The 23,212-nt window shown below is 44.9% G+C and overlaps 1 protein-coding gene and 2 long non-coding RNA genes across 15 annotated transcripts in view; 2 read left to right on the top strand and 1 right to left on the bottom strand.

Moving 5' to 3' along the window:
* The window catches only part of DLGAP1 (DLG associated protein 1), an 843,835-nt gene that overhangs the window by 73,306 nt on the left and 747,317 nt on the right, over positions 1 to 23,212 (bottom strand). The gene's annotated exons all lie outside the window — the stretch shown is intronic.
* LOC125282733 (uncharacterized) lies at positions 3 to 11,622 on the top strand. Its single transcript, XR_008959747.1, has 5 exons — positions 3 to 1,020; positions 1,517 to 1,624; positions 8,614 to 8,660; positions 9,267 to 9,551; positions 10,884 to 11,622. It is a non-coding gene; the product is annotated as an uncharacterized LOC125282733 (long non-coding RNA).
* Positions 17,012 to 23,212, top strand: part of LOC130543948 (uncharacterized) — a 41,744-nt gene continuing 35,543 nt past the window's right edge. For all 3 annotated transcript variants that reach the window (XR_008959748.1, XR_008959749.1, XR_008959750.1), the window contains exon 1: positions 17,012 to 17,223. This is a non-coding gene — a long non-coding RNA (uncharacterized LOC130543948). The remainder of the gene's footprint in view (positions 17,224 to 23,212) is intronic.

Consider the following 23,212-nt stretch of genomic DNA (forward strand, 5'->3'; position numbering starts at 1 on the left):
GTCTTGTCACCCTCAGGCACCTGGCTGAGAGGTAATAAAACAGTTGCCTTATCTTCTAAGGGTGGAGTTAGTCAAACCTCCGTGGTAATTATAGTAAACTGAAATTGCCTGTCATTTACAAAAAAAAAAAAAAAAAAAGGAGGGAGGGAGAAAGGAAAAGGCTTAAGGCAGAAACTGTTTGTCTCTCTCCTTGGATTTTAAAAGAAAGCAAGCAAAACAGCCAGGAGTGTTCCCGGGAGTGAGAAAAACAGCCCGGCCAGGCTGCCCTCTCCTGGGGGTAACAGGATTGCTGACAGCTCAGGTCCACGTGACGGTCTAGAAAGGAGGCTCAAGCTGATGAAAATCCAAGAAATCTTCTTAGGAGTCTTCCTTTCTAAATGTAAATGACTGAGTCAGTGCTTTGCTAAGGAGGGAAGGAAGTCACAGTCACCCCGAGTGACTCACTCCACGCTGTTAGCTCAGGCAGTTGGATAAAAAGTTTTAGCAAAAGCAGCAACAAATCTACTTTAAATACTAGCACAGTAAGGAAATTCCTCTCTTTCAGGCTGAATGCCATCTGCACAAAAGAGCTCCTGTTGACATCTCATTTACAATCTCCCCCAGGATACAGACAAGACCATTTCAATAAACCCGGCTCAGAAACACCTATTGTTCGAAATCTTCAACTAGCCGCAGGCTACCACCACTCCCTATTGTTTTGTAAAAGAAAAGATTTAGAAGGAGAAGGATTGCCACTGTGGAAGCTATGAAAAGGGGAAGGAAAAAGTCCCTTTGACCCGACGCTGTCAGAGAGCGTGCGTGAAGAATAAAGTTAATGGATTTCCATTTTTTAAGAAGTGCCTAAGAAATGCTTGTTAAGTTTCTGAACTGGTGATGGGGAATTCTAAACTTGGTGCCAACTTTGTGCGTGAAGAAGCGAACTCCTGCCAACGGGTTTGCTAAATGAAAAGCCACAGGCTATATACTTCCCCTATTCTCCACGTTACAAAAGCCCTGTTAGCACCAATAGCATAGCACCAGGTGAGTCTTTGATCTGGGCTGTTTCCCTGGGAATTCGAGCCCGACTGTCCTTTCCAAGTAGAATTTCCAGGCTCAGAGCCCACTCCTCCCCGTTAATGATTTCCTTTTTTCCATCGCCCCATTTTGCTCCCTCTTTTAGTAAAAGTTGAACACTCTGGAATTATGTAATGTGGTCCTTAGTTTTTCGTCGCTGTGCCTCAGATTCGGGGATACATTCGTGTTTACCCCAAAAAGGGGCATTCCTCAAATGCTCCTTATCTCGACCCATATGATACGCCTTGCAGTTAACATTACCCATCTCTGCAAACGATCCCTTTGTCTACCCAGAGCTCAAGCCAAAACTGGGCATTATCTCTTAATTCCTTGGAGTCCTCTCTCCTCTCTTAAATCCATCTGGAATCCTACTCCACACCAGCTTTCTGCTTTCCTAGATCATGTTAGCTCCCCTCTGAAGGATCACAGCAACTTCCTAACTCACGCTTTCTCCACCTACCAGTTGTGACTTACTCAGGGGTCATGAAATCAATTGAGGTGGGTCATGCAGTTGCACCATTTAAAAAGTGAAGTAGATGAGAAAACGGGATCGCGTCAGACAAAGGAAAAAGTAAGTACCGTTTCGTGAGACTTAGTTCATGTGTGCGTGCAGATCTGTGTACGTTCTGGGCAACAGGTACAAATGAATTTTGTTTGCCACAATGTTCTGAGAAATACTTTTCTGATTGGTCTCGCATGAAGTCTAGGGCTTTGGCGATTCTGAATAACTGGGTTCCTGCTCACTTTTCAAAAGGGCTTTGGAACTCTGCATCCTCCCGACCACTTTTACTCTTCGTTACTAAAACCATCAACTTCCCTGGAAAGAAAAAGGGGACTTATAAAATAAAACAACAACCTCGTTAATGGATTCCTGCCCAGACAGGTCCTGACATTTAGAAAAAAAGTCTTGCTGTTGTTTGCTATTATAGGGAGAGAGGTTCAGATTTCCTTTTTATACTGGAAATGAAAAAGTAAAGAAATCTGCACATCCCGATGACCCCTGGTAGTGGTCATTCCACGAACGCCCATGGGACTGACACAGCCTTCCTGAAGTTTCCAACAAGCACATCCTTATCCCTTTCTTAGTGCTGGGGCCCTGCCGCCTTGATTCATAAACCACGCTCGAGGTGAAAGCTGCATCTCGCTGGGAGGAGACGTGGCCCCAGTTCTTGCATCTCCTCCCCCGGTGTCCCCCGCCAGGACCACACTCACAGAAGTCCCTATGTCTTCGCTGCTTGCCTTACTTACTTACGTTGCGGAGTCTGGGCTTAGACAACTTGCTGCATTAAGTAGAAAGGCACAACAGAAATTCACTTCTTCAGGGAAAAAAAAAACCCAACTAAATTCTATAATTTAGAAGCCAGTGTGTTGCTGCTTTTTTCTCTGAACTGATCAGCAGTAGCTTGTCTCTGGCAGAAAATCTGACAGAAAATTATAAGAAATTGATGTGAACGTGCACTCTAACAAAAGTCACTGCTGTAACTCTGCACAAGACTGCTGTATACTCTGACATCAGGTTAGAGCCAGGCGATGTGCTTATGGATGATTTTTACTTTATTCTTTGGGCTGCTCTAAATTTTCCAATTAAAAAAATCATTACTGTTGTAATCATAAAAACATACACACGTCAGAATACCAGTTAGAGGCACCATTATGTCATCACTGTTGTGATGATGAGGGAGCAGAAGGCTGGCTGCAGACAAAGCATAAGCTTACACCCTGCAGCCTCCCCTCACCCCCCACTCCTGGGTGGGACGCGTGTGATACTGTTCCAGGAAGCTCCCAACTATCTTAATGCTAGAGGGAAAAACCACCTTAACTAGACAGTGGCAAGGCCTCCAGGCCTCGGGCATCTTGTAAGTCCTCTTTATCGTATGCAAATCCTTTGAAACCTCCCTTTTCCTCACCTCCCCCAACCCCATAGTATATAATCAGCCACCCCTCACAACCCCGGGGGCAGCAGTTCTTTCTGCCCACGGGTCTGGTCCTGTCCCCTGCACCAAAAAGACACCTCAAGAATTCTTTCTTGGTTGTTGGCTCTGGACTCCACCCCACTAAACCTCACCTATATTCCAAAACCCCATCAGTGACACCAGACTAAATTAATTGCGTTTTTACCATATATATTGCTGTGTATTTTTTCTTAACCATTTGGTTTTGAAGGAAATTTTATATGAATCCCCCCTTTAAAAAAAATAATGGAAACCTCTTAATATTGTTTGGTAGTTGACTGTCTTTTAGAGCTTAAGGAATACTGACCCCCAAGATACCACCAAACACTGGCATAGAACTGATTTTTTTCACACCTAACAACTTATTTCCAGAATGCCATCTTTTTACATGTCTTCATGCGTGTGGCACACATTGCTGTTTGCTCTCTCATCGCCGCCCTCCTTGGCAACAGGACCTCAACTTTTCCAAGCAGCCATGACTTTTTGTGAAGTCGGCCCCTCCCCTAGATTTGGAGGCTGAATCTTCATTGAAGGCGAGTCTGATGGGAATGATTCTGGGAAGGTTTACCTCCCTAGTTAAAGCAACACAAGGCAGGGACATCCCTTTTCTTCCTCTGGACGTTGTCATCAGCAAGAGATACCCTGAACTGTGGCTGCCATCTGGGGATCACAGGGGGCAACTGCCTGAGCAGACAACCCCACGCTGAGGAGGACGGGTGGAAAGATGGCAGGAAGCTGGCTTGGGTATGTTCATTGGCTGCCTTATCTCTAGGTTTGCTATTATTTGAGAAAGCGAATGCCTTTCCCATCAAAGTCACTTCGATTTTATTTCTAAAATTTTATTTGCTTATTTATTTGGCTTGGACTTAATGCAAATGAATTTATATATGCTACGTGTCCTTGCTTGCGTGTACACTCCTGTTCATTCATCAAGATTCACTTCATTTGTGTTCCGTTAGTAGCTCCTACATGTCTTTATCGTAAAACTCATCACAGGGGCGCCTGTGGCTCAGTTGGTTAAGCATTGGACTCTTGATTTCAGCTCAGGGAATGATCTCCGTGTTGTGAGATCAAGCCCTGCATTGGGGTCCATGATGGGTGTGGAGCCTGCTTCAGATTCTCTCTCTTCCTCTTCCTCTGCCCCTCCCACCCCCCATCCCCCTGCACTCACACGTGCTCTTTCTCTCTTGAAAAAAACCCCCCCAAACCCAAAAAAACCCTCATCAGACTTGCTTGTTACAGCACTACTCCAATGCTCGTGGATGAGAATAGAGGAGAATTCGTGATCAGGTCAATCTCTGTTCACTACTCTATTTACTTGTTGGATTAGATGATTCTATATGACAAATTCTATTACACAGGACATCACCAGACCACAATTTCTCAGTCTTGGTGGCCCAACTTCCGTCCTTAGTAGTGTGGTGACTGGAGAAGGTCTTCAAAGTCAGCCAGACCTGGTACAAATCCTGACCTGTCAATTACAGGCTACATGACCTATGATTCAACCCTTTTGACCCCTGTTTTTTCATCTGCTGAGTTAGGGCAACGACACGGATGATCTCATAGTGTAATGAGATGAATGAGGAAGTTAATATAGTGTAAGGTGACACAGAGTGGCACTTCTGTCTGACACACAGGAAGTAGGCTCTTTGCCTTTTCTTCTCCTTCCTACATTATTGGATACAACAAAATTCAAATATAACAAAAACCATCTTGAAAACTTCCCGAGGGGGGAAACTCTATACTTTTCAGATGTTTGGGTTTCAATAACACGAAGGGCCCGGCACAAATGTTACAGGCATGAACACGCACTTTCAGATGCCTCTCCCTGGGGTATAATATTAAAACGTCATCTTATCACTCTGGTCTCAACTCATAAATTCTCTCTTTAGAGAGCCTTGCTTCCCTGCCCAGTTGCAAGCAGTCCCACACTGTCCCACACTGCCCAGTAGCCGCCTACGAATAAGAGATGCCCAGAGAAGACGTAATTGACCGTGAAGGTGATGCATATTTTATAAGCTAGACACACTTTCCCGGGGTGGGGAGTTGTCCCTTGCCCATTCTGCTCTTCCGCGGGTCCTCACCAGTCTTCTGCCATCGTACCCCATCCCAGCAGCTCTGCAGCCTCCAGCTGGGGCTGTCTCCAGAGGGGGCGCACCCCTCACCCTCCACCACTCATTCAAACCACACAGTGTGACGAGCTCCAGCCTCTGCTGTCTTGAATTTTGGAAGCGGCAGAAATTGCCATGAATTTCTGATGTCTCTCGGGATAGATCCTTATCAGTGGTTTACAACTTTTTCATGCTCTCTAGAGTTCAGAAAAGACAAAAACACAAGCACTTGCAAGTATGTTTCCCTTCGCCTTCATAGCCAACGCTCATGATTTCCAGCACAGGGTGGGAGGGCGGGATGTGCATGGAACCTGCTTCCTCTTAAGCTCAAGTACTTGAGAATGTGAAGTTGCAGACCCTCTCCAAGCTCTGCTTAAAGCCCGTCAACCAGATTTCCTTAGATTACCATAGTAATAAGGAAGGATGCCAGCCCTAAAATTACCCACTTCTATTACTAGAAATCTATTAAGCAAAAACTTCTTTGCTTTCCATGCCCGAGAGACAATATTGCACGATGTTTCAAAATGTAAGTTTAGAGGCCCACTTTGATTTAGAAGTGTGTCACCTGGAGAAGGTTGCTTACTCTCTTTGAATATCAGTTTCTTATTGCGTAAAATGAGGATTAGAATACCTTCGTTAGGGGGTTGTTGGGAAGATAAAATGAAGTAATAAGTGAGAAATGCTCACCACATTCCCCGACACATAGTAAGTGCTCAATAAATAGTATATAGTAAACAATACGTAGTATACAGTAATAGTATATAGTAAGCAATACGTAGTATACAGTAATAGTATATAGTAAGCAATACGTAGCATACAGTAATAGTATATAGTAAACAATACGTAGTATACAGTAATAGCAACAGTAATGTCAACAGTTTCATAAGAGACCTCCCTTCCTTTTGTCTTCGCAACTACTAAGCCAGGTGTACCTGTGCCAAAGGCCTGTGACGCTCCGAAGCGATAGTTCATGCACAGGTGGTGAGATTGTGCCATCCCGTCTCCATGACCACCCGACGCCTTATTTATCTGTCTGGTGCCGGTAGGTGGTATGTGAGGAGACACTGAATCTCAGGCTAAAACGGTTGTTCAGGATATTCACTAGCAGTGCTCCTGCCAGAAATGCCCTCAAACTTCTGATTTCATACGACCTTTAAATTCATAGTTTCAGTCACAAAAGGACTTCTGAAACACTGACCCTCTCAAACATATTTTCATTTTTAGTTATTTCCCAAGGACAAAATAAAACAACCAAGGATTTTCTACTAAAGATATCTCAGTGTCTGTCATTTATTCCATTTTGCTATTACTAACAAAAGAGAGATTAGATTAGGAAGTATGTTGTTGAGAAAAATATTTTGAGCTTAAGTGAAATGTGGGTAGCATTCTATTTTATAAGTGGTCTTGGATATAAAATCAAACCGGGGCGCCTGGCTGGTTCAATGGGTTAAGCATCTGCCTTCAGCTCAGGTCATGATCTCAGGGTCCTGGGATGGAGCCCCACATCAGGCTCCCCGCACAGTGGGGAGTCTGCTTCTCCCTCTTCCACTGCCCCTCCCCCTGCTTGTGCTCTCTCTGTCTCTCTCTCAAATAAATAAATAAAAATCTTAAAAAAAAAAATCAGCCTAAACTTTCTCGGGAAAAAAAGGGTTGGCATTCCGGAGGAAGGAGTAAAAGGAACACTGTTGGTTGAGAGGGTCCTGTGCCTAGGACACTTGGAAAGTATGGATTTATGGGGTGCCTGGGTGGCGCAGTGGGATAAGTGGCCGACTCTTGGTTTTGGCTCAGGTCGTGATCTCAGGGTCATGGGATAGAGCCCTGTGTCTGGTTCCATGCTCAGTGCAGAGTCTGCTTAAGTCTCTGTCTCCCTCTGCCCCCACCCCTGCCCTGCTCTCGCTCTCTCTCTCTGATATAAATAAATCTTAAAAAAAAAAGTATGAATTTATAAATGAACGGAATGCCTGGATGAAGCGAAAGTCTTTGGAATTCCAGGTCTGTAAACTGGTAGGTCTGTGATCTCGGGCAATGTACTTAAGTACTCTGTGCTTCATTTTATAACAATCTGTAGAGTGCATTCTGTTTCATTTTATGATAATCTGTAGAATGGGACCATGACTACAGGAGAGTTGGTACAGTGAACATGAAAGAGGCAGCAGGTGTGAAAGCCCTTTGCAATTTGCGAAGTGCTCTGCGGCGGTTGTAGCGGGAACAACAGCAGTAGTCCTAACAATTGTTACTATTTTGGGAGTCAGCTGATTAATTTTTCCAAACCACAGTTCTTCCCGGAGCAGCATAAATTGAGTTGGCCTTTGGCTAATGTTGAGTTGGGGCTCTGGGGATAATTTTATAAAATTTGCATGGAATTGCAAATTTAGGTAAATAGGAGGGGGCAAATGCTGTAAAAATTAATAGGGCCAAAGGGAATGGCCTCTGATCATCAAATTGTGTACTTCCCCTCTCACCCACCCCAAAACACTCATAATAATTTATATAAAAATAACATGGCAACAAATAGCTTCATTAAAAAGGAACAGTTCTTCCAGCATTGCTTAGGGTGAAGCTAAGTGGATTTTAAAAGTGATGGGAATCAAACAAAACTTGGAGAGAAGATAGAAAATAATTTTTCGTATGCTGCATAAATACAGTTGATAACTTTGGTGGTTTTAAATCAATGAGTAGGAAAGATGGGACTGGCAGGTCTAATGTTACCATAGGAAGTGCTAGTTGGGGGTCTCTATTTTCTTGAATAGAAACTTGCTTCTAAAGAGCTAGAGCCCAGAGGCGCCTAATAAATATTCTCCAGGCTGCCCCTTTGTGAATTTGGTGCAAGGAGGAGAGGTGGGTCATGCGCACATAATCTTTGAGGGAGTTGCTGGGGGATTGGCCTCGGCAATAGCCACTGATGAGAGAAAAAAATCCAATGGACACCTCGGCAGGTGGGAGGCAGTTGGAGTGGAGCTCGCTAGTCCGAGCGGTGGGGAAGGGAGGTGATGGGTAAGGGGCTAAGAAAACATTTTTCTTTGCTTCGTCTGAGGCAGAGGCAGCTCTGAGCACAAATGTAAAGTAACTAAAATTTCCCAAGTCTCTCTCCACAGGCAGAGGGAGATCTGCTGCCTCCTTGCTCTTCCTCACTCGCTCAATTCCAAATTTTCCAGATCTCTTTCATTCCCTTAGGTGCTCCCTCTTTGAAACTCGAGCGAGTCTGACCAATGAAAGCATTGCATTTTTAGAAGAGTTCTTGCAAACACTTCTTTCCTCCAGAGTAATAAAAATGTATTTTAAAAGAGGTTCTGTGTACAGCCTGCCTTAATTCCAAGGAGCGTCTAAAATGGGGAATTGCCAACACTGCTAATAGACCTATCGTGGCCAAAAACACTGCCTGCGGCTCTCAACTCATAAGAAGGCCTGGAAAGGGAAGAACTACATTTTATACTTTACCTGTAGGCATGGAATTGTGCTGAGTACTTTTTACACATGATCTTCCTTCCATTTTACAGATTTGGAGGTGGAGGTGAAGTTCAGAGAGGCTGGTAACCTGCCAGAGGTGAGTACCACCGAATTTTCCATCTGACAGGTCCTTCCAGAACAGGTCAGGAAGCTTTTCTATCAAGAGCCGTAACTATTCGGGGCGCCTGGGGGGCTCAGTTGGTGAAGCGTCTGCCTTTGGCTCAGGTCATGATCCCAAGGTCCTGGGATGGAGCCCCACAGGGAGGCCCACATCGAGCTCCCTGCTCAACAGGGAGCCTGCTTCTCCCTCTCCCTGTGCCACTCCCCCTGTTTGTGGTCTCTCTCTCTCACAAAGAAATAAAATCTTAAAAAAAAAAAAGAGCTGTAAATATTTTAGGCTTTGTGGACCATGCTGTCTCTGGTCCCAATCACTTAACTCTGCCATTGTGGCAAAGCCAGAGACAACATGCAGATGAGTAGACGTGGCTGTCCTGGAGAGGTGAGCCAGATTTGGTCTGAGGGCATAGCTGGCCAACCCCTGTTCTGGAACGTTGCCACTTCCTGTCAAGAGTCTGGTTCCCCTCCCTTTGAATCTGGTGTGTATATGATTTGTTTGTGACCAAGGAAGTGTGAAGGCAGTGACACTGTATGACCTCTGAGGCTAGATGAGAAAAAATGATGCAATTTCTACCTCTCTCCCCAGGGCAGCTGCCTGCCCGAAGCACTGAGCCCCCACGGGAGCCAGCCGTCCAGTTGCCCCGAGCCGTCATCTGTAAGAAAGCCCACATCAGCTGTGTGGGACGATCCCATGAAGAAGCCTCGAGGCTACTAGAAGAGAGAGAGATGCTCAGCCAGCCCCCCAGTTGCTCTAGCCCCCACCGACTGCGAGCCTGGGAGAGCCGCTGAGCCAGAACTACTCGGCAGAAGGTCTTCCCAGGTTCCGGGCCCTTCCAAACAGGACTAACAAGATGATTGCTCTTGTTTTAAGGTACTAAGTTTTTGGGTGATGTGTTACATGGAAATAAACAGAAAATTGCCCCCAAACTAGTGAGTGGCAGATATGGGGTTAACCTAGGTTGGCCTGACCCCAGCCATGTGTTTTTTCCATTATATGATTGCTTCCAGCAGCCTTTTTGGAAGGAAAAAAGAACAGAAAAAGCTGTGCTAAAATACATATCACACAGACTTTACCATGTTAACAATTTTTAAGTGTACGGTTCAGTAAGTACATTCACATTGCTGTGCAGGCAGGCTCCAGAACTCTGCTCATCTCCCCAAACTGAAACTACTCATAAAACAACAACTCTCCATCCTTCCCTCTCCCCCAGCCCCTGGCAACTGCCATTCCACTTTGTGTCGGTATGAATTTGACCACTCTAGGTCCTTCATGCAAGTGGAATCACGCAGTATTTGTCTCTTTTGGGCCTGGCTTATCTCCTTGTCTGTGTGCACGTGTGTCTCCTTATATATATTGTAAGCCTGTGTTGGTTAGTGAGTCTGACCAGCAGGTAATAAAGGTTAATCATGGAAAAATATCAGAGATTCCAGGTCCTGTAAGTCATAGACCCTACATGGCCCGGGAAGGACCTTGCAATGGCACTTACTCTAACAATGACAATTCACAGTATCCTGCCTCCAAGTGGCTTTGAGGAAAGAGGAACCCGAGAATCAAGAATAAGATAAGGCTGTTTGGTTTGTTTCAACTTGTGGGCGGTTTGACTTCCTTCTCAGAACCATGCCTGGAGAATGAAATCACTTTCTCTCACACAGCCCTTTCAGAGCGTCAAACACAAACACTCTGTCTGCTCCTTGATTTCCTCTCTGTCCGCGGTGTGTAAGGACTTGGTGGAATTTCTGTGATTAGCTGCGAATTACGTATCAAGCAAAAAACCTTGTGCAGGGAATTGGCTCTGGGGAAGTGGGCCTTAAATGCCGCTGCTTGCTTACACAGACCAAAACTGAGCCTTTGGGGGCTACTTTTACCTTCTCGGCCTTCCTCCCACCCCTAATCTAACACCAAAAGGCAGTTCTGGGCTGAGGTGCACTCTCTTAAAGTCAACGGCCTGGCCTTCCTCTCCCCGACCCTCACGCTATTTCTGGAATCCTTCTGGAAACCTTCTGGAATCTCCCAGGGCCCCAGCCCACTGTTACAGGCTGAACTGTGTCTCCCACTCCCACCCCCAAATTCATATGTGGAAGTCCTAATTCTCAGGACATCAGGACAACTGTGTTTGGAGACAGGGTCTTTAAAGAGGTGATTAAGTTACAATGAGGTCATTAGGGTGGGCCTGCATCCAATAAGACTGGTGTCCTTCCCCAGGGGCACCTGCACAGAGGAAGGACTGTGTGGGGACACACGGAGAACGCAGCCATCTGCAAGCCAAGGAGAGGGACCTCTGAAGAAGCAACCTGCCCACACTTTGACCTTGGATTTCCAGCCTCCAGGACTGTCAGAAAATACGTGTCTGTTGTTTAAGCTGCCCCATCTGTGGTTCTTTGTTATGGCCCCTTCAGCAAATTAATACACCCACCAACAGAAATTTCACAGCCTTGAGGTTGGGACCTCAGCCCAGAAAGTCCGAAAGTAATAATCAGAAATTCAAAAGGCAAGAAAGCCTTTTAATTCAGTTCCTCTTTCTGCATCTTTCACAAGCGGCCTGCCAGCAGGTTTGGAAGGTGGTGCTGGTGACTGAGCCGGAGTGAACAAGCCCAGTGGGGCCACCGGAGGCTCCTGGCTCAGAAGAGGAGGCACTGCGGTTCTAGATTCCAGCAAGTCTGGCAAGTATGGGGAGACTTAGCTGGTGTTGGGGGCAGGGTCTGAGAGGCCATCTTGATGGGCACTTCCCGCACTCCTTCCCTCTTGTCCTTTATTACCGGGAAAGTAAGAAGGATTGCACCACGCAAATCCTGATACTGTTTTGGTTTTCTTTTGTGGGAAGGATGGTATGGGATTGGAGGAACACCTGCTGTTTAAACAGGTGGTAGGGTGGGTGGGGCGACAGGCAGAAGAATGGTCTCTAAATTCTGAATCTTTGAAATCTGTGAATGTGTTACCTTACACAGCTGTGGGGACTTGGCCAATTGATCAAGTTAAGGATCTTAAAATGGCAAGATGCTCCTGGATTGTCTACATGGCCCCAGTGTAATCACAGCGGTCCTTATGAGAGGGAGGCAGGAGGGTCAGGGTCCGAGAAGGAGATGTGGTGGTGGAAACAGAGGGAGATGGGGGACGTGAGGTTTTAAAATGCTACATCCCGCTGGCTGGGGAGATGCATTGGCCACAGGGCCAGGAATACAGCAGCCAAGCAGCCTCTAGAAGCCTGAAGAGGCAAGGATGTGGATTGCCCCCTAGAGCCTCACAGTGGAGTGCAGCCCTGCCCACCCATTTTAGACTTCCGAGTGCAAAGCTGTAGGATGACTGGTGTTAAGTCACAAGTTCGTGGTAACTGGTTACAGCAGCCACGGGAAACCAGTGCAGGTGAGGAGTGCGAAGTCCTTGGGAAGAGCTGCTGTCCCATTTAAACAGGCAGCGGTAAGTGCCCCATGATGAAACGACTGACAAAGCTAAAGCTTCCATCCCCCAAAATAGTGGTTCTCAAAGGTGGTCTCCCAACCCACAGTGTCAGCAGCACCTGGAAATTGTGGCTCTGACTTTCCGGCCACACCCCAGACCTACTGATGGAGAAACTCCCCCGGGGGGGCTCCTCGAGTCACACTGCCGGCGACTCCAGTGCACACCAAGGTTCACCTTGAAAGTCATTGACCTGGGCCTGGTTCTTCGGGACTAACAGGCACCTGGGGGCCCTTGAAAGTGGGTGTGTCCCTGTTGAAGCTACACTTAGAATAGTTATTTGGTGATTTATGCTTGGCTTGGAACCTGGGAAGGACGGGCAAAGTTCTCCACCCCAAGATGGGTTCTGCAGGGGAAGGCAGACGAGAGGGAGCCCAGAGTTCAGTCTGCACGTCCGTCCAGGTCCTGACCCCCTTCACACAACCTGTGCCTGTGGGAAAGACTGAGAATAAGGCTAGATCGTGGTGACAGAGCCTCGCACTGCCGCATACCGCGGGCCCAGCCTGGGGCGGCAGAAGGGGTGGCTGTTTCCTACCAACTGCTTGCTCAGTGCTGAACTGGCTGACTGGAAAAGTACTAGCTTCTGAAAGCCTGAGTGAGGTCATCCCGTCCAGCCACAGCTTCAAGTCTTGGAATCACACAGACCCTGATTTCAGTCCTGGCTCTGCCTGCTCTTACCTGGGCGATCCCGGGCGCCGAATCTCTCCGCGTCTCTAAACGGGCATGCTCCCGTACTTCTCTGATAGAGGCGGGGGCAAATGTAGTGAAATGCTGTGTGCAGAGGTCCCAGGGCAGGGCCTAGAACGAAGTCACTGCTTAGTACTGTTGTTCCTTACTGTCATTAGTTGTAGTTCATGTTGCTGATTGTGACCTCCTCCAGCCCTGATTTTAGGCTTCACAAGTATCAGGGTTGCAAATCACAAGTTCATCCTTGCCCATTTTAAGTTCTGCCAACAAGGCCTCTCTCTGAGGTTCTTCAAGGCTCTATGACCAGGAAAAGTCACCTATAAGGTGAGGGCGTTTCTCTGTGCTTCCCAGCTGCTGGAACTTTCTCAGCAGCCGGAGGATGTGGCTGGTCCTGAGCTGCTTGTTCCCATGTCCCCCTCACTGCCTGGTCTGGGGGGCTCCGGTATTTTTCCTCCCGCCTCCTGGGGCTGGCCTCCAGAGCACCCAGACAGCGGCTGCCACATCCCGGTGCTTCAGAAGCGAAACTGAGGCGCATTCAAGACCCTTCTGGGTGAGTGACAGCACTTGAGATGAGATTAATACAATGCCAGCACTTAGGGGACCCCAGGCTTTCCCCGGTCACCTCTGCTCCTCCTTTCTCATGACACATAAAGGGAGCCCGGCCCATGTCAGCCCCGCGTCAGCCTATTCTGCGCAGCTAGGGGGCTCTGGTGGCCTGGGTGTGACGGTCCCTTTGTGAGTGGGGGGTCTCGCTGGAAGACATGCTGCCCGTATGACAGGCCGCCTTGCACTTGACGGTGCCCCCGAGCACGTGTGGGGCTCTGAGGGCATCGCTGCCCCTGATGGCAGACCCCCTGTTCCAGCTCCCTTAGGGGCGCTGCTGGGTGTTCCCTCCGCCGCCACAGGCAGCCGAGTGGAAGCATCGCAGGAAACCAGAGGGGCTCAGGGAGCCCCTGGAATTTCAAGGGAGACAGTCTGGCACAGCTGCCCGCTCATTTCTGCCTTGTCCTCTTCTCTGAGCTGTAGGGCACTTTGTAGCTCACTCGCCACCTGGATCCCACAAACTTGAAGGTTGGCCTTCCTATTTATTTTACCTCCGCAGAAACAGTTGAATTTTTAAAGATTCAGGATGTCCCCAGAAGTCATGATAAAGACTAATTACAAGAACAGGGGAAACAAACAAGTGAAGAATGTCCTGCTCTTTTAATTCAAGTTTATTCTATTTATTCTGTTTAAGCCGAGGGAGGGATTGGTCATAATATTACACCTGATTTAGGCCATATGCACCCAAGGGTGTCTGTTATGGGCTGAATGTCTGTGGCCTCCCTAAATTCATATGTTGAAGCTCTAAGCCCTAAAATGATGGTGTGTGGAGGTGAGGCCTTTGAAAGGCGATTAGGTTTAGAGGAGGTCGTGAGGATGGGGTCCTCAGGGTGGGATTAGTGCCCTTATAAGAAGAGATGCCAGTCTCTCTCTCTCTCCCTCCACATATAAAGGCCATGTGAGGACACAGCAAAAAGGCTACTATCTGCAACCCAAGAAGCGAGCCCTCACGGATGCTGACCCGGCCTGGCACTTTGATCTTGGACTTTCTAGACTCCAGAACACTGAGAAACCAGTGTCTGTTGTGTAAGGCACCCGGACTCTGATATCTGGTTCTAGCAGCCCCCAAGGACTGCAGCAGGGCCTCAAGAGCACAATCATCCCAACTCCAAGAAATAGACCGCAGAGCCCCAGGCAGCTGTCACTGGGCGCTCCTCCCATCCCCAAGGACAAAATCATGGTCTTTCACAGAGGCTCCTAGAGGAAAGTGCACCACATGCACAGAATCTGTGAGAGGGAAGAACCAAAGCAAGGAGCCCTTGGGTCCGCCCAGTGCCCCCCTCACAGAGCCTCTCCCACCACCTAGCCAGGCTTCTTGGCGGCAGTTATTACTGGCCTGCTTCCCGCACGAGATGGTTCTTCATTTTTTCTCCCAAGCGGGCTTCACTTCCTCCTTCATGGAAGTCTAGCTCTAGCGCATTCTATGCCTTGATGGCATGTCTGCCAGATTCCACAGCTATTCCTGAGGTTATCTTAGGGATGGACATGTTCCACCTGTTAGCCAGGGTGGCCAAGATCTGTATGCTGCTGGGGTGGCATTTTCTATCCTCACTCCTTGTTAGAGGCTGTGTCTGTGTTTGGGCCTGAGTGGGTCATGGTGGTGGCGACAGACCACCGGTGTGTCAAGCATTTGTCATGGAGCTGCTTGGCATGGGTTATGTCCCTCAGGGTGGCACCACACAAACGCCCCGAACGCAACCGTCAGAGGCTGAATTAGCAATTATTTTCAGGAGATTAGCATTGGATTAGCTTCAAGGCTCATGATACAAAATGGTTTCGTTAAAGGCAGTTAAACCATCAATTTTAATTCTGAAGGACAGAAAGTAGATTAGTGGTTGCCCAGGTTTGGGGGTAGGGAGTAGAGAGTGATTAATTGGGGTGATGAAAATGTTCCAAACTTAAATTGTGCGTGATGGTTGCACAACTCTGTGACTATACTAAAAAAAACAAAACATCTAATTACATACTTTAAATGGATGAATTTTATGGTATGTGAATTCCATCTCAAGCTGTTAAACATTTAATTCTGTGAGAATTACATCGTCTATAAAAATAGCCCTAATATTTTATTAGCATTAGTAACTTTTTTTTTTAACCAATTATTTCTGGTGTGTGATGACTAATACTTTAACTTCTGTATGCTCTTGAGACAAACAGACCAGAGAAGTTTCAGGACTTCAGACAAGGACCGGGTCCCAAGCACAAAGACGCAGGGAGTAGATTCGCTCAGCCTGAATATTCTTTAGTCTTTCTCTGTCCTCCCCCATTACAGATCCATGGGGTAGAAGGGGCTGTCTGATCGTGCGTGGTTCCTCCTACCTAATCTCTGGAGTCATTCCTCTGCGTTCTATAGCCCTAAACATCATCCCGCTGATCCTCCAACAGGGGGGCATAACAGACTCTTCAGGGGGAGTCGGGAGACAGAAGGTAGTTCTTGTAAAGCCTAGAGATGCTTGGGTGACTCAGTCGGTTGAGCTTCCGACCCTTGGTTTCAGCTCAGGTCATGATCTCAGGGTCGTGGGATTGAGCCCAAGACCCACCTCGGTCTCAGTGCTCAGTGTGAAGGCTGCTTGGGATTCTTACCCTCTTCCTTTCCCTCCTTCTCGGCTCCCCCCTTCCCCCCCCACCATTGACACCCCCCCCCACCGCGTGCTCTCTCTCTCAAATAAATAAATAAATAAAAATAAAATCTTAAAAAAAAGAGCATAGTTTGCCTTATAATTATTTATTTTATTATTTTATCAAGGGGCTCTTTCTTTCTCTACCTAATATTCTTTTTTTTTAAAAGATTTTATTTATTTACTTGACAGAGATAGAGACAGCCAGCGAGAGAGGGAACATAAGCAGGGGGAGTGGGAGAGGAAGAAGCAGGTTCATAGCAGAGAAGCCTGATGTGGGGCTCGATCCCACAACGCCGGGATCACGCCCTGAGCCGAAGGCAGACGCTTAACTGCTGTGCCACCCAGGCGCCCCTCTCTACCTAATATTCTTAAAGAATAATTACAAACCACCATCCAGGATCATGATTTGGAATGTGATCAGCACCCTGAAAGCACCCAGATCCCAGCACTGTCTGCATCTTTTCCACATTATAAACCACCTCTCCTTTCCCCAGAAGGAACGACTTTTCAAATCTCCTAATCACTTTTAGTTTCTTGTTCCCTGTAGGTCTTCTAAAGCTTATCTTTGATTTACACGTAGCCTGTGTATGTATAACTATATTTATAACATCTGAATCCCATAAACTTTAAGATTAATCTTTCTTAGAAGGGAAAAGCCAACTTTATTTTATTTTATTTTGTTTATTTTTTTTAAAGATTTTATTTATTTGTGGGAGAAGTCATGAGCAGAGGGAGGGGCAGAGGGAGAGGCAGAAGCAGACTCCCCACTGAGCAGGGATCCTGGCATAGGGCTCGATCTCAGGACCCTGGGATCATGAGCTGAGCCGAAGTCAGACACTTAACAGATTGAGCCACCCAGGCACCTGAAGCCTATTTATTTTAATTCTAATAATTTAACATCTTAATCGTTGGTGCAACTGTTCTCTTCTCCTTCATGGTGCCTTGTTTCCTTGTGTGCTTGGTTATTTTTGACAGTGATAAGATCACATTCCTTACAAAATTATTTTGCAAAGTCATTTGTGACCTAGAAAAATACTCCTTTTTCTGGAAAGGATTATCATGGAAATATTCATAGCTTGAACCACTCAGCTGATGTAACTTTGGGCCCAGGATGTGAAAGAAGTCCATGTGTGGTTACAGCTTCTCATAAATGGCTACCCCCCTACTTTAGTGCCAAAGTAGGAGTTTTCTTGGTGTATGTGTGTTTTATTTTGCTTTGTTTTGTTTGGAGTCGGGGGGAGGGGAAATGGATCATAGGGATATACTTACCTTCTGGTACATGCTTACCTATAGAGTGTAATCTTTTGGGGTGCAAGTTTTATGGGATAGTTTTCTTATTAGACTTCTCCTTGAGAAGACTGGGGCTTTAACATCTGCCCACTTCTTCCCACTCTAGGATATTATCAAAACCTAAACTTGCAGTCAGCCTGATTCAGCAAATGCCCTCGGTGCAGAAGCACCTTTACTGTTTCAATTACCTCTAACTTCCTGCTTTCCAGTAACTCCTTATTAACTCATTAGATTTTGGATGCTTTGAAGGACATATATGTATACTTACAGGTGTATGTATCCTGCCATATCACTACAAGTGAAACCCTACAAGAACAGAACTTTAAATTTGTAAAATGAAATATTTATTGGTTTTTATATTACAGTGACTGGAAGTAAAGCCTGGGCACATCTTTTTGGCTGGAGGTGCAAAGACTCTTCCTGTGACTGGGGAAGGGGGACAGAGAGGAATAAGGAAAGGGGGTTTCTTTGTATATTTCCTTTGGAGACGTTTATCAGAATTGCTGAGTGGAAAGAGGCGATTTATGCTAAAGGTGATTATGTATATGTATGTATGTAAAGTATATCAAAAGGTGGTTTGGATTTTTAGAAAGTTCAGAAACACTATTCCATAACTATTCAATCCTGTTTTCTAAAACTTCAACAAAGTTGCAATTCTACAAATTCTGTAATGAAGAGCTCTTTTACATTTTGGGTCTTTGACTTCTCAGATAATCTGCTGAAAGCTGTAGATGCTGTTCTCCAGAAATAATTCACCATGTACACATATACAAATTGAGATGATAATTTCAGATGGTTGAAGGGACCCTCTAAAGTCCATTCATTGATTTAGATTAAGATCTTTAGCTCTAAAAATACTAAATACTACTTGAATTTCCATAAAGGGATAAGTTAAATAACCTATGGCCATCCATAAAAGTAGAGTTTTATGCAGATATTAAAAAGGAAATAACTTGGGGTTGGTTGGTAGAGCATGTGACTCTTGATCTCGGGGTCATGAGTTCAAGCCCCATGTTGAGGATAGAACTTACTTTAAAAAAAAAGGGAAGAAGTAACTCTATGTATACTAATATAGACAGATGCTAAAGATATGTCAAGTGAAAAAAAATGCTTTTGTGTATACACTATGTAATTATAATTCTATTTGTATACGTGTGTAGAAAATATCTCCAGGGATACACAAAACCTTGACATTGTGACTGGATGAGTATTGTGGAGACCCTTTTCTTTAAACCAAGTAAGATTTGGACCTTCCACCATAAGCTTGTATTTCTTGTATATATTATGAAGAAAAACGAAGTTCAAAAAGATGAATCATTCTTCTAAAATATAGTGTTTTATAGCTTTATAATCTACTCCAAAGAACAAAACAGATATTATGTATTTATTGCTATCCAAATGAGATCCTTTCATCTAAAGGAAAACTTTGATCTCCTTTTTCTTTTTTGTTTTCCATAAGGTTAAAAGACATTTTTGGACTTTGCTTCTTGACTTGACTATCATTGTCCAATTATCTTGCTTTTGCTTCTCTTCTTCGAGTTTTCAATTTCTTACTTATGTGTAAAGCATTATATGAATGAAATCTAGACATATGTAAATTATATTGAGAATATTGCTTGAATTTCTACATGAATTCTCTTATTTTGTGAACTACTAAGTCATACATTATGATTTTTATACAAAACATTCCATGGATTGTTAACTCAAATTATGCTGTTATAGTCAATTGCATGAAATGAGGTAGTTAGAAAGCTACCATGTTCTCACACGATGATTTTCATCTCAAATACTAAGGGGCTCTGTTACGTACTTGCACAGGTGGATTTATCGGGGGTGAATAAGATAATTCTAATCTTTACCAGAGAGTAAATTTCTCACCTGCTATTTCAATTTAATTACACCTAATTTTTTTTTTAAGCAGAGCAAGTTTTCTAACTTTATTTTCTGAAATGAGGCATTTTGAATAACATTAGAAAAGAGACACTTCCTGGCTTCAGTTAGAGTGGGCTTTAGAATTAAGTCACGAAATGGGTATAATAATCACAGAAATTACTACCATGGAAAGTCCAACTATTCTAGCTTGTTGATCACAGAAAGTTTCATATACAAACTAGTCAAGAGTTTGGTTGTCTGTCCCATTTTTGTCAATGAATGGGGCTCCATCTCCTTGGAAGTTGTCAGACTTACATCACAGATGCAGCCAATTGATTCATTCACATGTGAGCAGTGAGTGTGGCCTCTCCTGTGCAGAGGGTAGATGATTGGCTGAGGATAACCTCCTGAGGATGCGAGAAGGTTCCTGGGATGTACCTTCCTCTCTCCCTTCCTCCCTCCCTCCCTTCCTTCCTTCCTTCCTTTCATTTATTTTTATTATTTTATTTTATTTTTTTATTGTTAGTCACCATACAGTACCTCATTAGTTTTTGATGTACTGTCCCATGATTCATTGTTTGCGTATAATACCCAGTGCTCCATGCAATACGTGCCCTCCTTAATCCCTATCACTGGGCTAACCCATCCTCCCACCCCCCTCCCCTCTGAAACCCTCAGTTTGTTTCCCGGAGTCCATAGTCTCTCATGGTTCATCTCCCCCCATGATTCCCCCCTTCATTTTCCCCTTCCTTCTCCTAATGTCCTCCATGCTATTCCTGTGTTCCACATATAAGTGAAACCATATGATAATTGTCTTTCTCAGCTAACCTATTTCACTTAGCATAATCCGCTCTAGTTCTATCCATGTCATGCAAATGGTGGGTATTCATCCTTTCTGATGGCTCCATTGCATATAGGGACCACAACTTCTTTATCCATTCATCTGTTGAAGGGCATCTCGGATCCTTCCACAGTTTGGCTATTGTGGTCATTGTACCTTAATGGGGATTTCCTTCAACAGATGGCCACCATCTCTGTCTTGCAATTGGCTATTTGCTGACAAATTTCTTCTGTTCAACTCAACTCTTTCTTATTTAATAGACCCTCCTTACATTTAATTCTAACTTTCAAAAATAAAGAAATTGGCAATATCCAATTTGTAACCCCACATTCCTCTTCCTCATATCCAAGTTTAAATAGTCATCAGTTTCATGAATCCAATCTCTTTCATCCCACAAATTGCCTTGGCCTTGACGGGTCTTTTGTAATAATCACAGGATTCTCTGCCTCCAGTCAAAACACTTATTAGTTCATTCCCTACACTGTCTTCTTAATTATCTTTTAAAGAGAAAAACTTGATCGTTGCATTCACTAGTTTAAAGATCTTCAGTGGCTGCCCACTTCCTAAGGATGAAGTCCAAACTCTGTGTTGGGATTTTTATAACTTAATCCATTCTCTTCTGTTTCTTACTATTCTCTCCCTATACACCTTTTCTCCTTTCTCTTACTTATTTTTCTGCTTGCAGCTTGACACATGGTGTTCCCTCTTCCTGTAATTTTTTGTCCTCCTTCTTTACCTGGCAAACTCCTACTCATCTTTTAAATTTCATATCTGTTATCATCCCTCCTGTAAAACTTTCCTGAATTATTTACCCTGTCTCTGCCCTCTCTTAACTTTTAGAAGATGCCTCTCATATCTTTCATCACTGCACTGTAATTATAGATTTCTGTCCCCAAGAGAGCAGACCCCATGTCTTAACCATCTCTGAGGGGCGCCTGGGTGGCGCAGTCGTTAAGTGTCTGCCTTTGGCTCAGGGCGTGATCCCGACGTTCTAGGATCAAGCCCCACTTCAGGCTTCTCTGCTAGGAGCCTGCTTCTTCCTCTCCCACTCCCTCTGCTTGTGTTCCCCCTCTCGCTGGCTGTCTCTCTCTGTCAAATAAATAAATAAAATCTTAAGAAACAAACAAACAAAACAAAACAAAACAAAAAAACCCCCATCTCTGAATTCAGTACCTCCACAGTGCCTGGCTCAATATTTTTTTCAGTTATATGTTGCATATCTGAAACCGGTTCATTTGTCTTTCTAAGGTGACTGATCTTTCCCTAAGAAGAAAACCATATTGGGGCACCTGCGTGGCTCAGTCGGTTAAGTGTCTGCCTTCCGCTCAGGTCATGATCCCAGAGTCCTGGGATTGAGCCCTGTGTTGGGATCCTTGTTCAGGGGGGAGTCTGCTTCTCCCTCTCCTCCCTACTCATGCTCTCTCTCACTATCTCTGTCTCTCGCTCTCTCAGATAAATAAATAAAATCTTTAAAAAAACCCACAAAACTGGGCTATCACAAAATGAACCTCAGAATGAACCTGATTACCTACTGGCCAGCTGGGATACCCTGTCATTATTATTGTTTTATAATTTTGTGTGTGTATGTTTATGGATATTTATAAAGCAAGAAACAGGCAAAGGCTAATCAAGGAATTTCACTTCTTCCTAATTTCAAGCCTCTACTTCAGTAATATAAAACGGACACACTACAGATTCTAGAAAATTCTCCATCCAGAGTCTTTCCTCTTGTCTGTCTTATAGAAATATGTTTATTTTCTTGGGTAGAGGTAACCACACTTCTTCTGGGGCCGCTGTCTCGTATCTATGATTTCGATTACTCTTTTAAGAATGTTTTTCTAGTTCTTTTTTTTTTTTTTTAAAGATTTTATTAATTTATTTGACAGAGAGAGACAGCCAGCGAGAGAGGGAACACAAGCAGGGGGAGTGGGAAAGGAAGCAGCAGGCTCCCAGCAGAGCAGGGAGCCTGATGCGGGGCTCGATCCCAGGACCCTGGGATCACGCCCTGAGCCGAAGGCAGACGCTTAACGACTGAGCCACCCAGGCGCCCCTGTTTTTCTAGTTCTTTAAAAAAAAAAATTAATATGGGGCACCTGGGTGACTTAGTCAGTGAGCGTCTGACTCTTGATTTCAGCTTGGGTCATATCTCAGGGTCATGAGATATGCAGGGAGTCTGCTTTTCTCCCTCCCCCTCTGCCCTCTCCCCACTCTCACTCTAAAATAAATAAATAAATCTTAAAAATATATATGTTACTATAATAGAGTTGTGGTAAAGACCAGTTGCAATGGCTAGAAAGACTGACCCATCTGATCCTTACATTGTGCTGGCACTTTAAAATATTTTCAATTCACAAATCAACTGGCGTTTCATTATCTATTTTGTTTGTTTTTCTGCTAGACAGCTTTTCCCCCCTCTTCCATCTTGTGATCTCATACTTCTGTTTTCCTCTCTCAGTCACCTTGCTGTGCATTTCACTGCTCTGAATGTCATCGTGTTAATGTGCTTTATAAAGATCACAGTGACTATTCTGTGAATCTTATATTTTTAGTAGTGGGAAATTTCAAGAGTAATATCAAGCTCTTAAGGCATCGGGTATTTGCTGTTTTTAACGTCAGCAAAACATTCTCTTCCATCAGTACTTGATACTGTCAGTATTTAATTCCTGGGTTATCAAGAGAACGGCTCTAAGGAAGTCTCATTGTAGTGTAAAGTTTGCTAAGATGCTGCAATTGTCACATCAGTTTACGGTACCAAAGAGGATACTCGCCAGGCAGCAGTGGTTGTATAATGTCTCATTCACTTGATCTATTTCATCTCCATATTCAGTAACAACCCCGTAAGAATGCAAAAACTGATACTATACTGTACCTTTGTTTCCCTAGTACAGCTTTCGACTACCATTGGTTTCAAATAGAAAAGTCCCGAGGCTGTGGTCCATGGCCTGGGTGCTCTCAGCTGTGTCCAAAGGGGCCCGTACAAAAGCACAGGAAAAGCATGAATGTGCTGTTTTGGGAGACAGCCCGTGGTCATGGACTATCACAGGACTAGAATTTTGTGTAGGAAGCACAGCCCCTTTGCCTAAAACCTGCTCACAGGTGAGGTTGCTGCAGAGTCAGCTTGGCATAGTGTCTACCATAGTGACCCAGGTAAGGGTCCCTCTGAA

The sequence above is a fragment of the Ursus arctos genome, unplaced genomic scaffold (genome assembly GCF_023065955.2).
Source record: "Ursus arctos isolate Adak ecotype North America unplaced genomic scaffold, UrsArc2.0 scaffold_17, whole genome shotgun sequence".
Taxonomy (NCBI): domain Eukaryota; kingdom Metazoa; phylum Chordata; class Mammalia; order Carnivora; family Ursidae; genus Ursus; species Ursus arctos.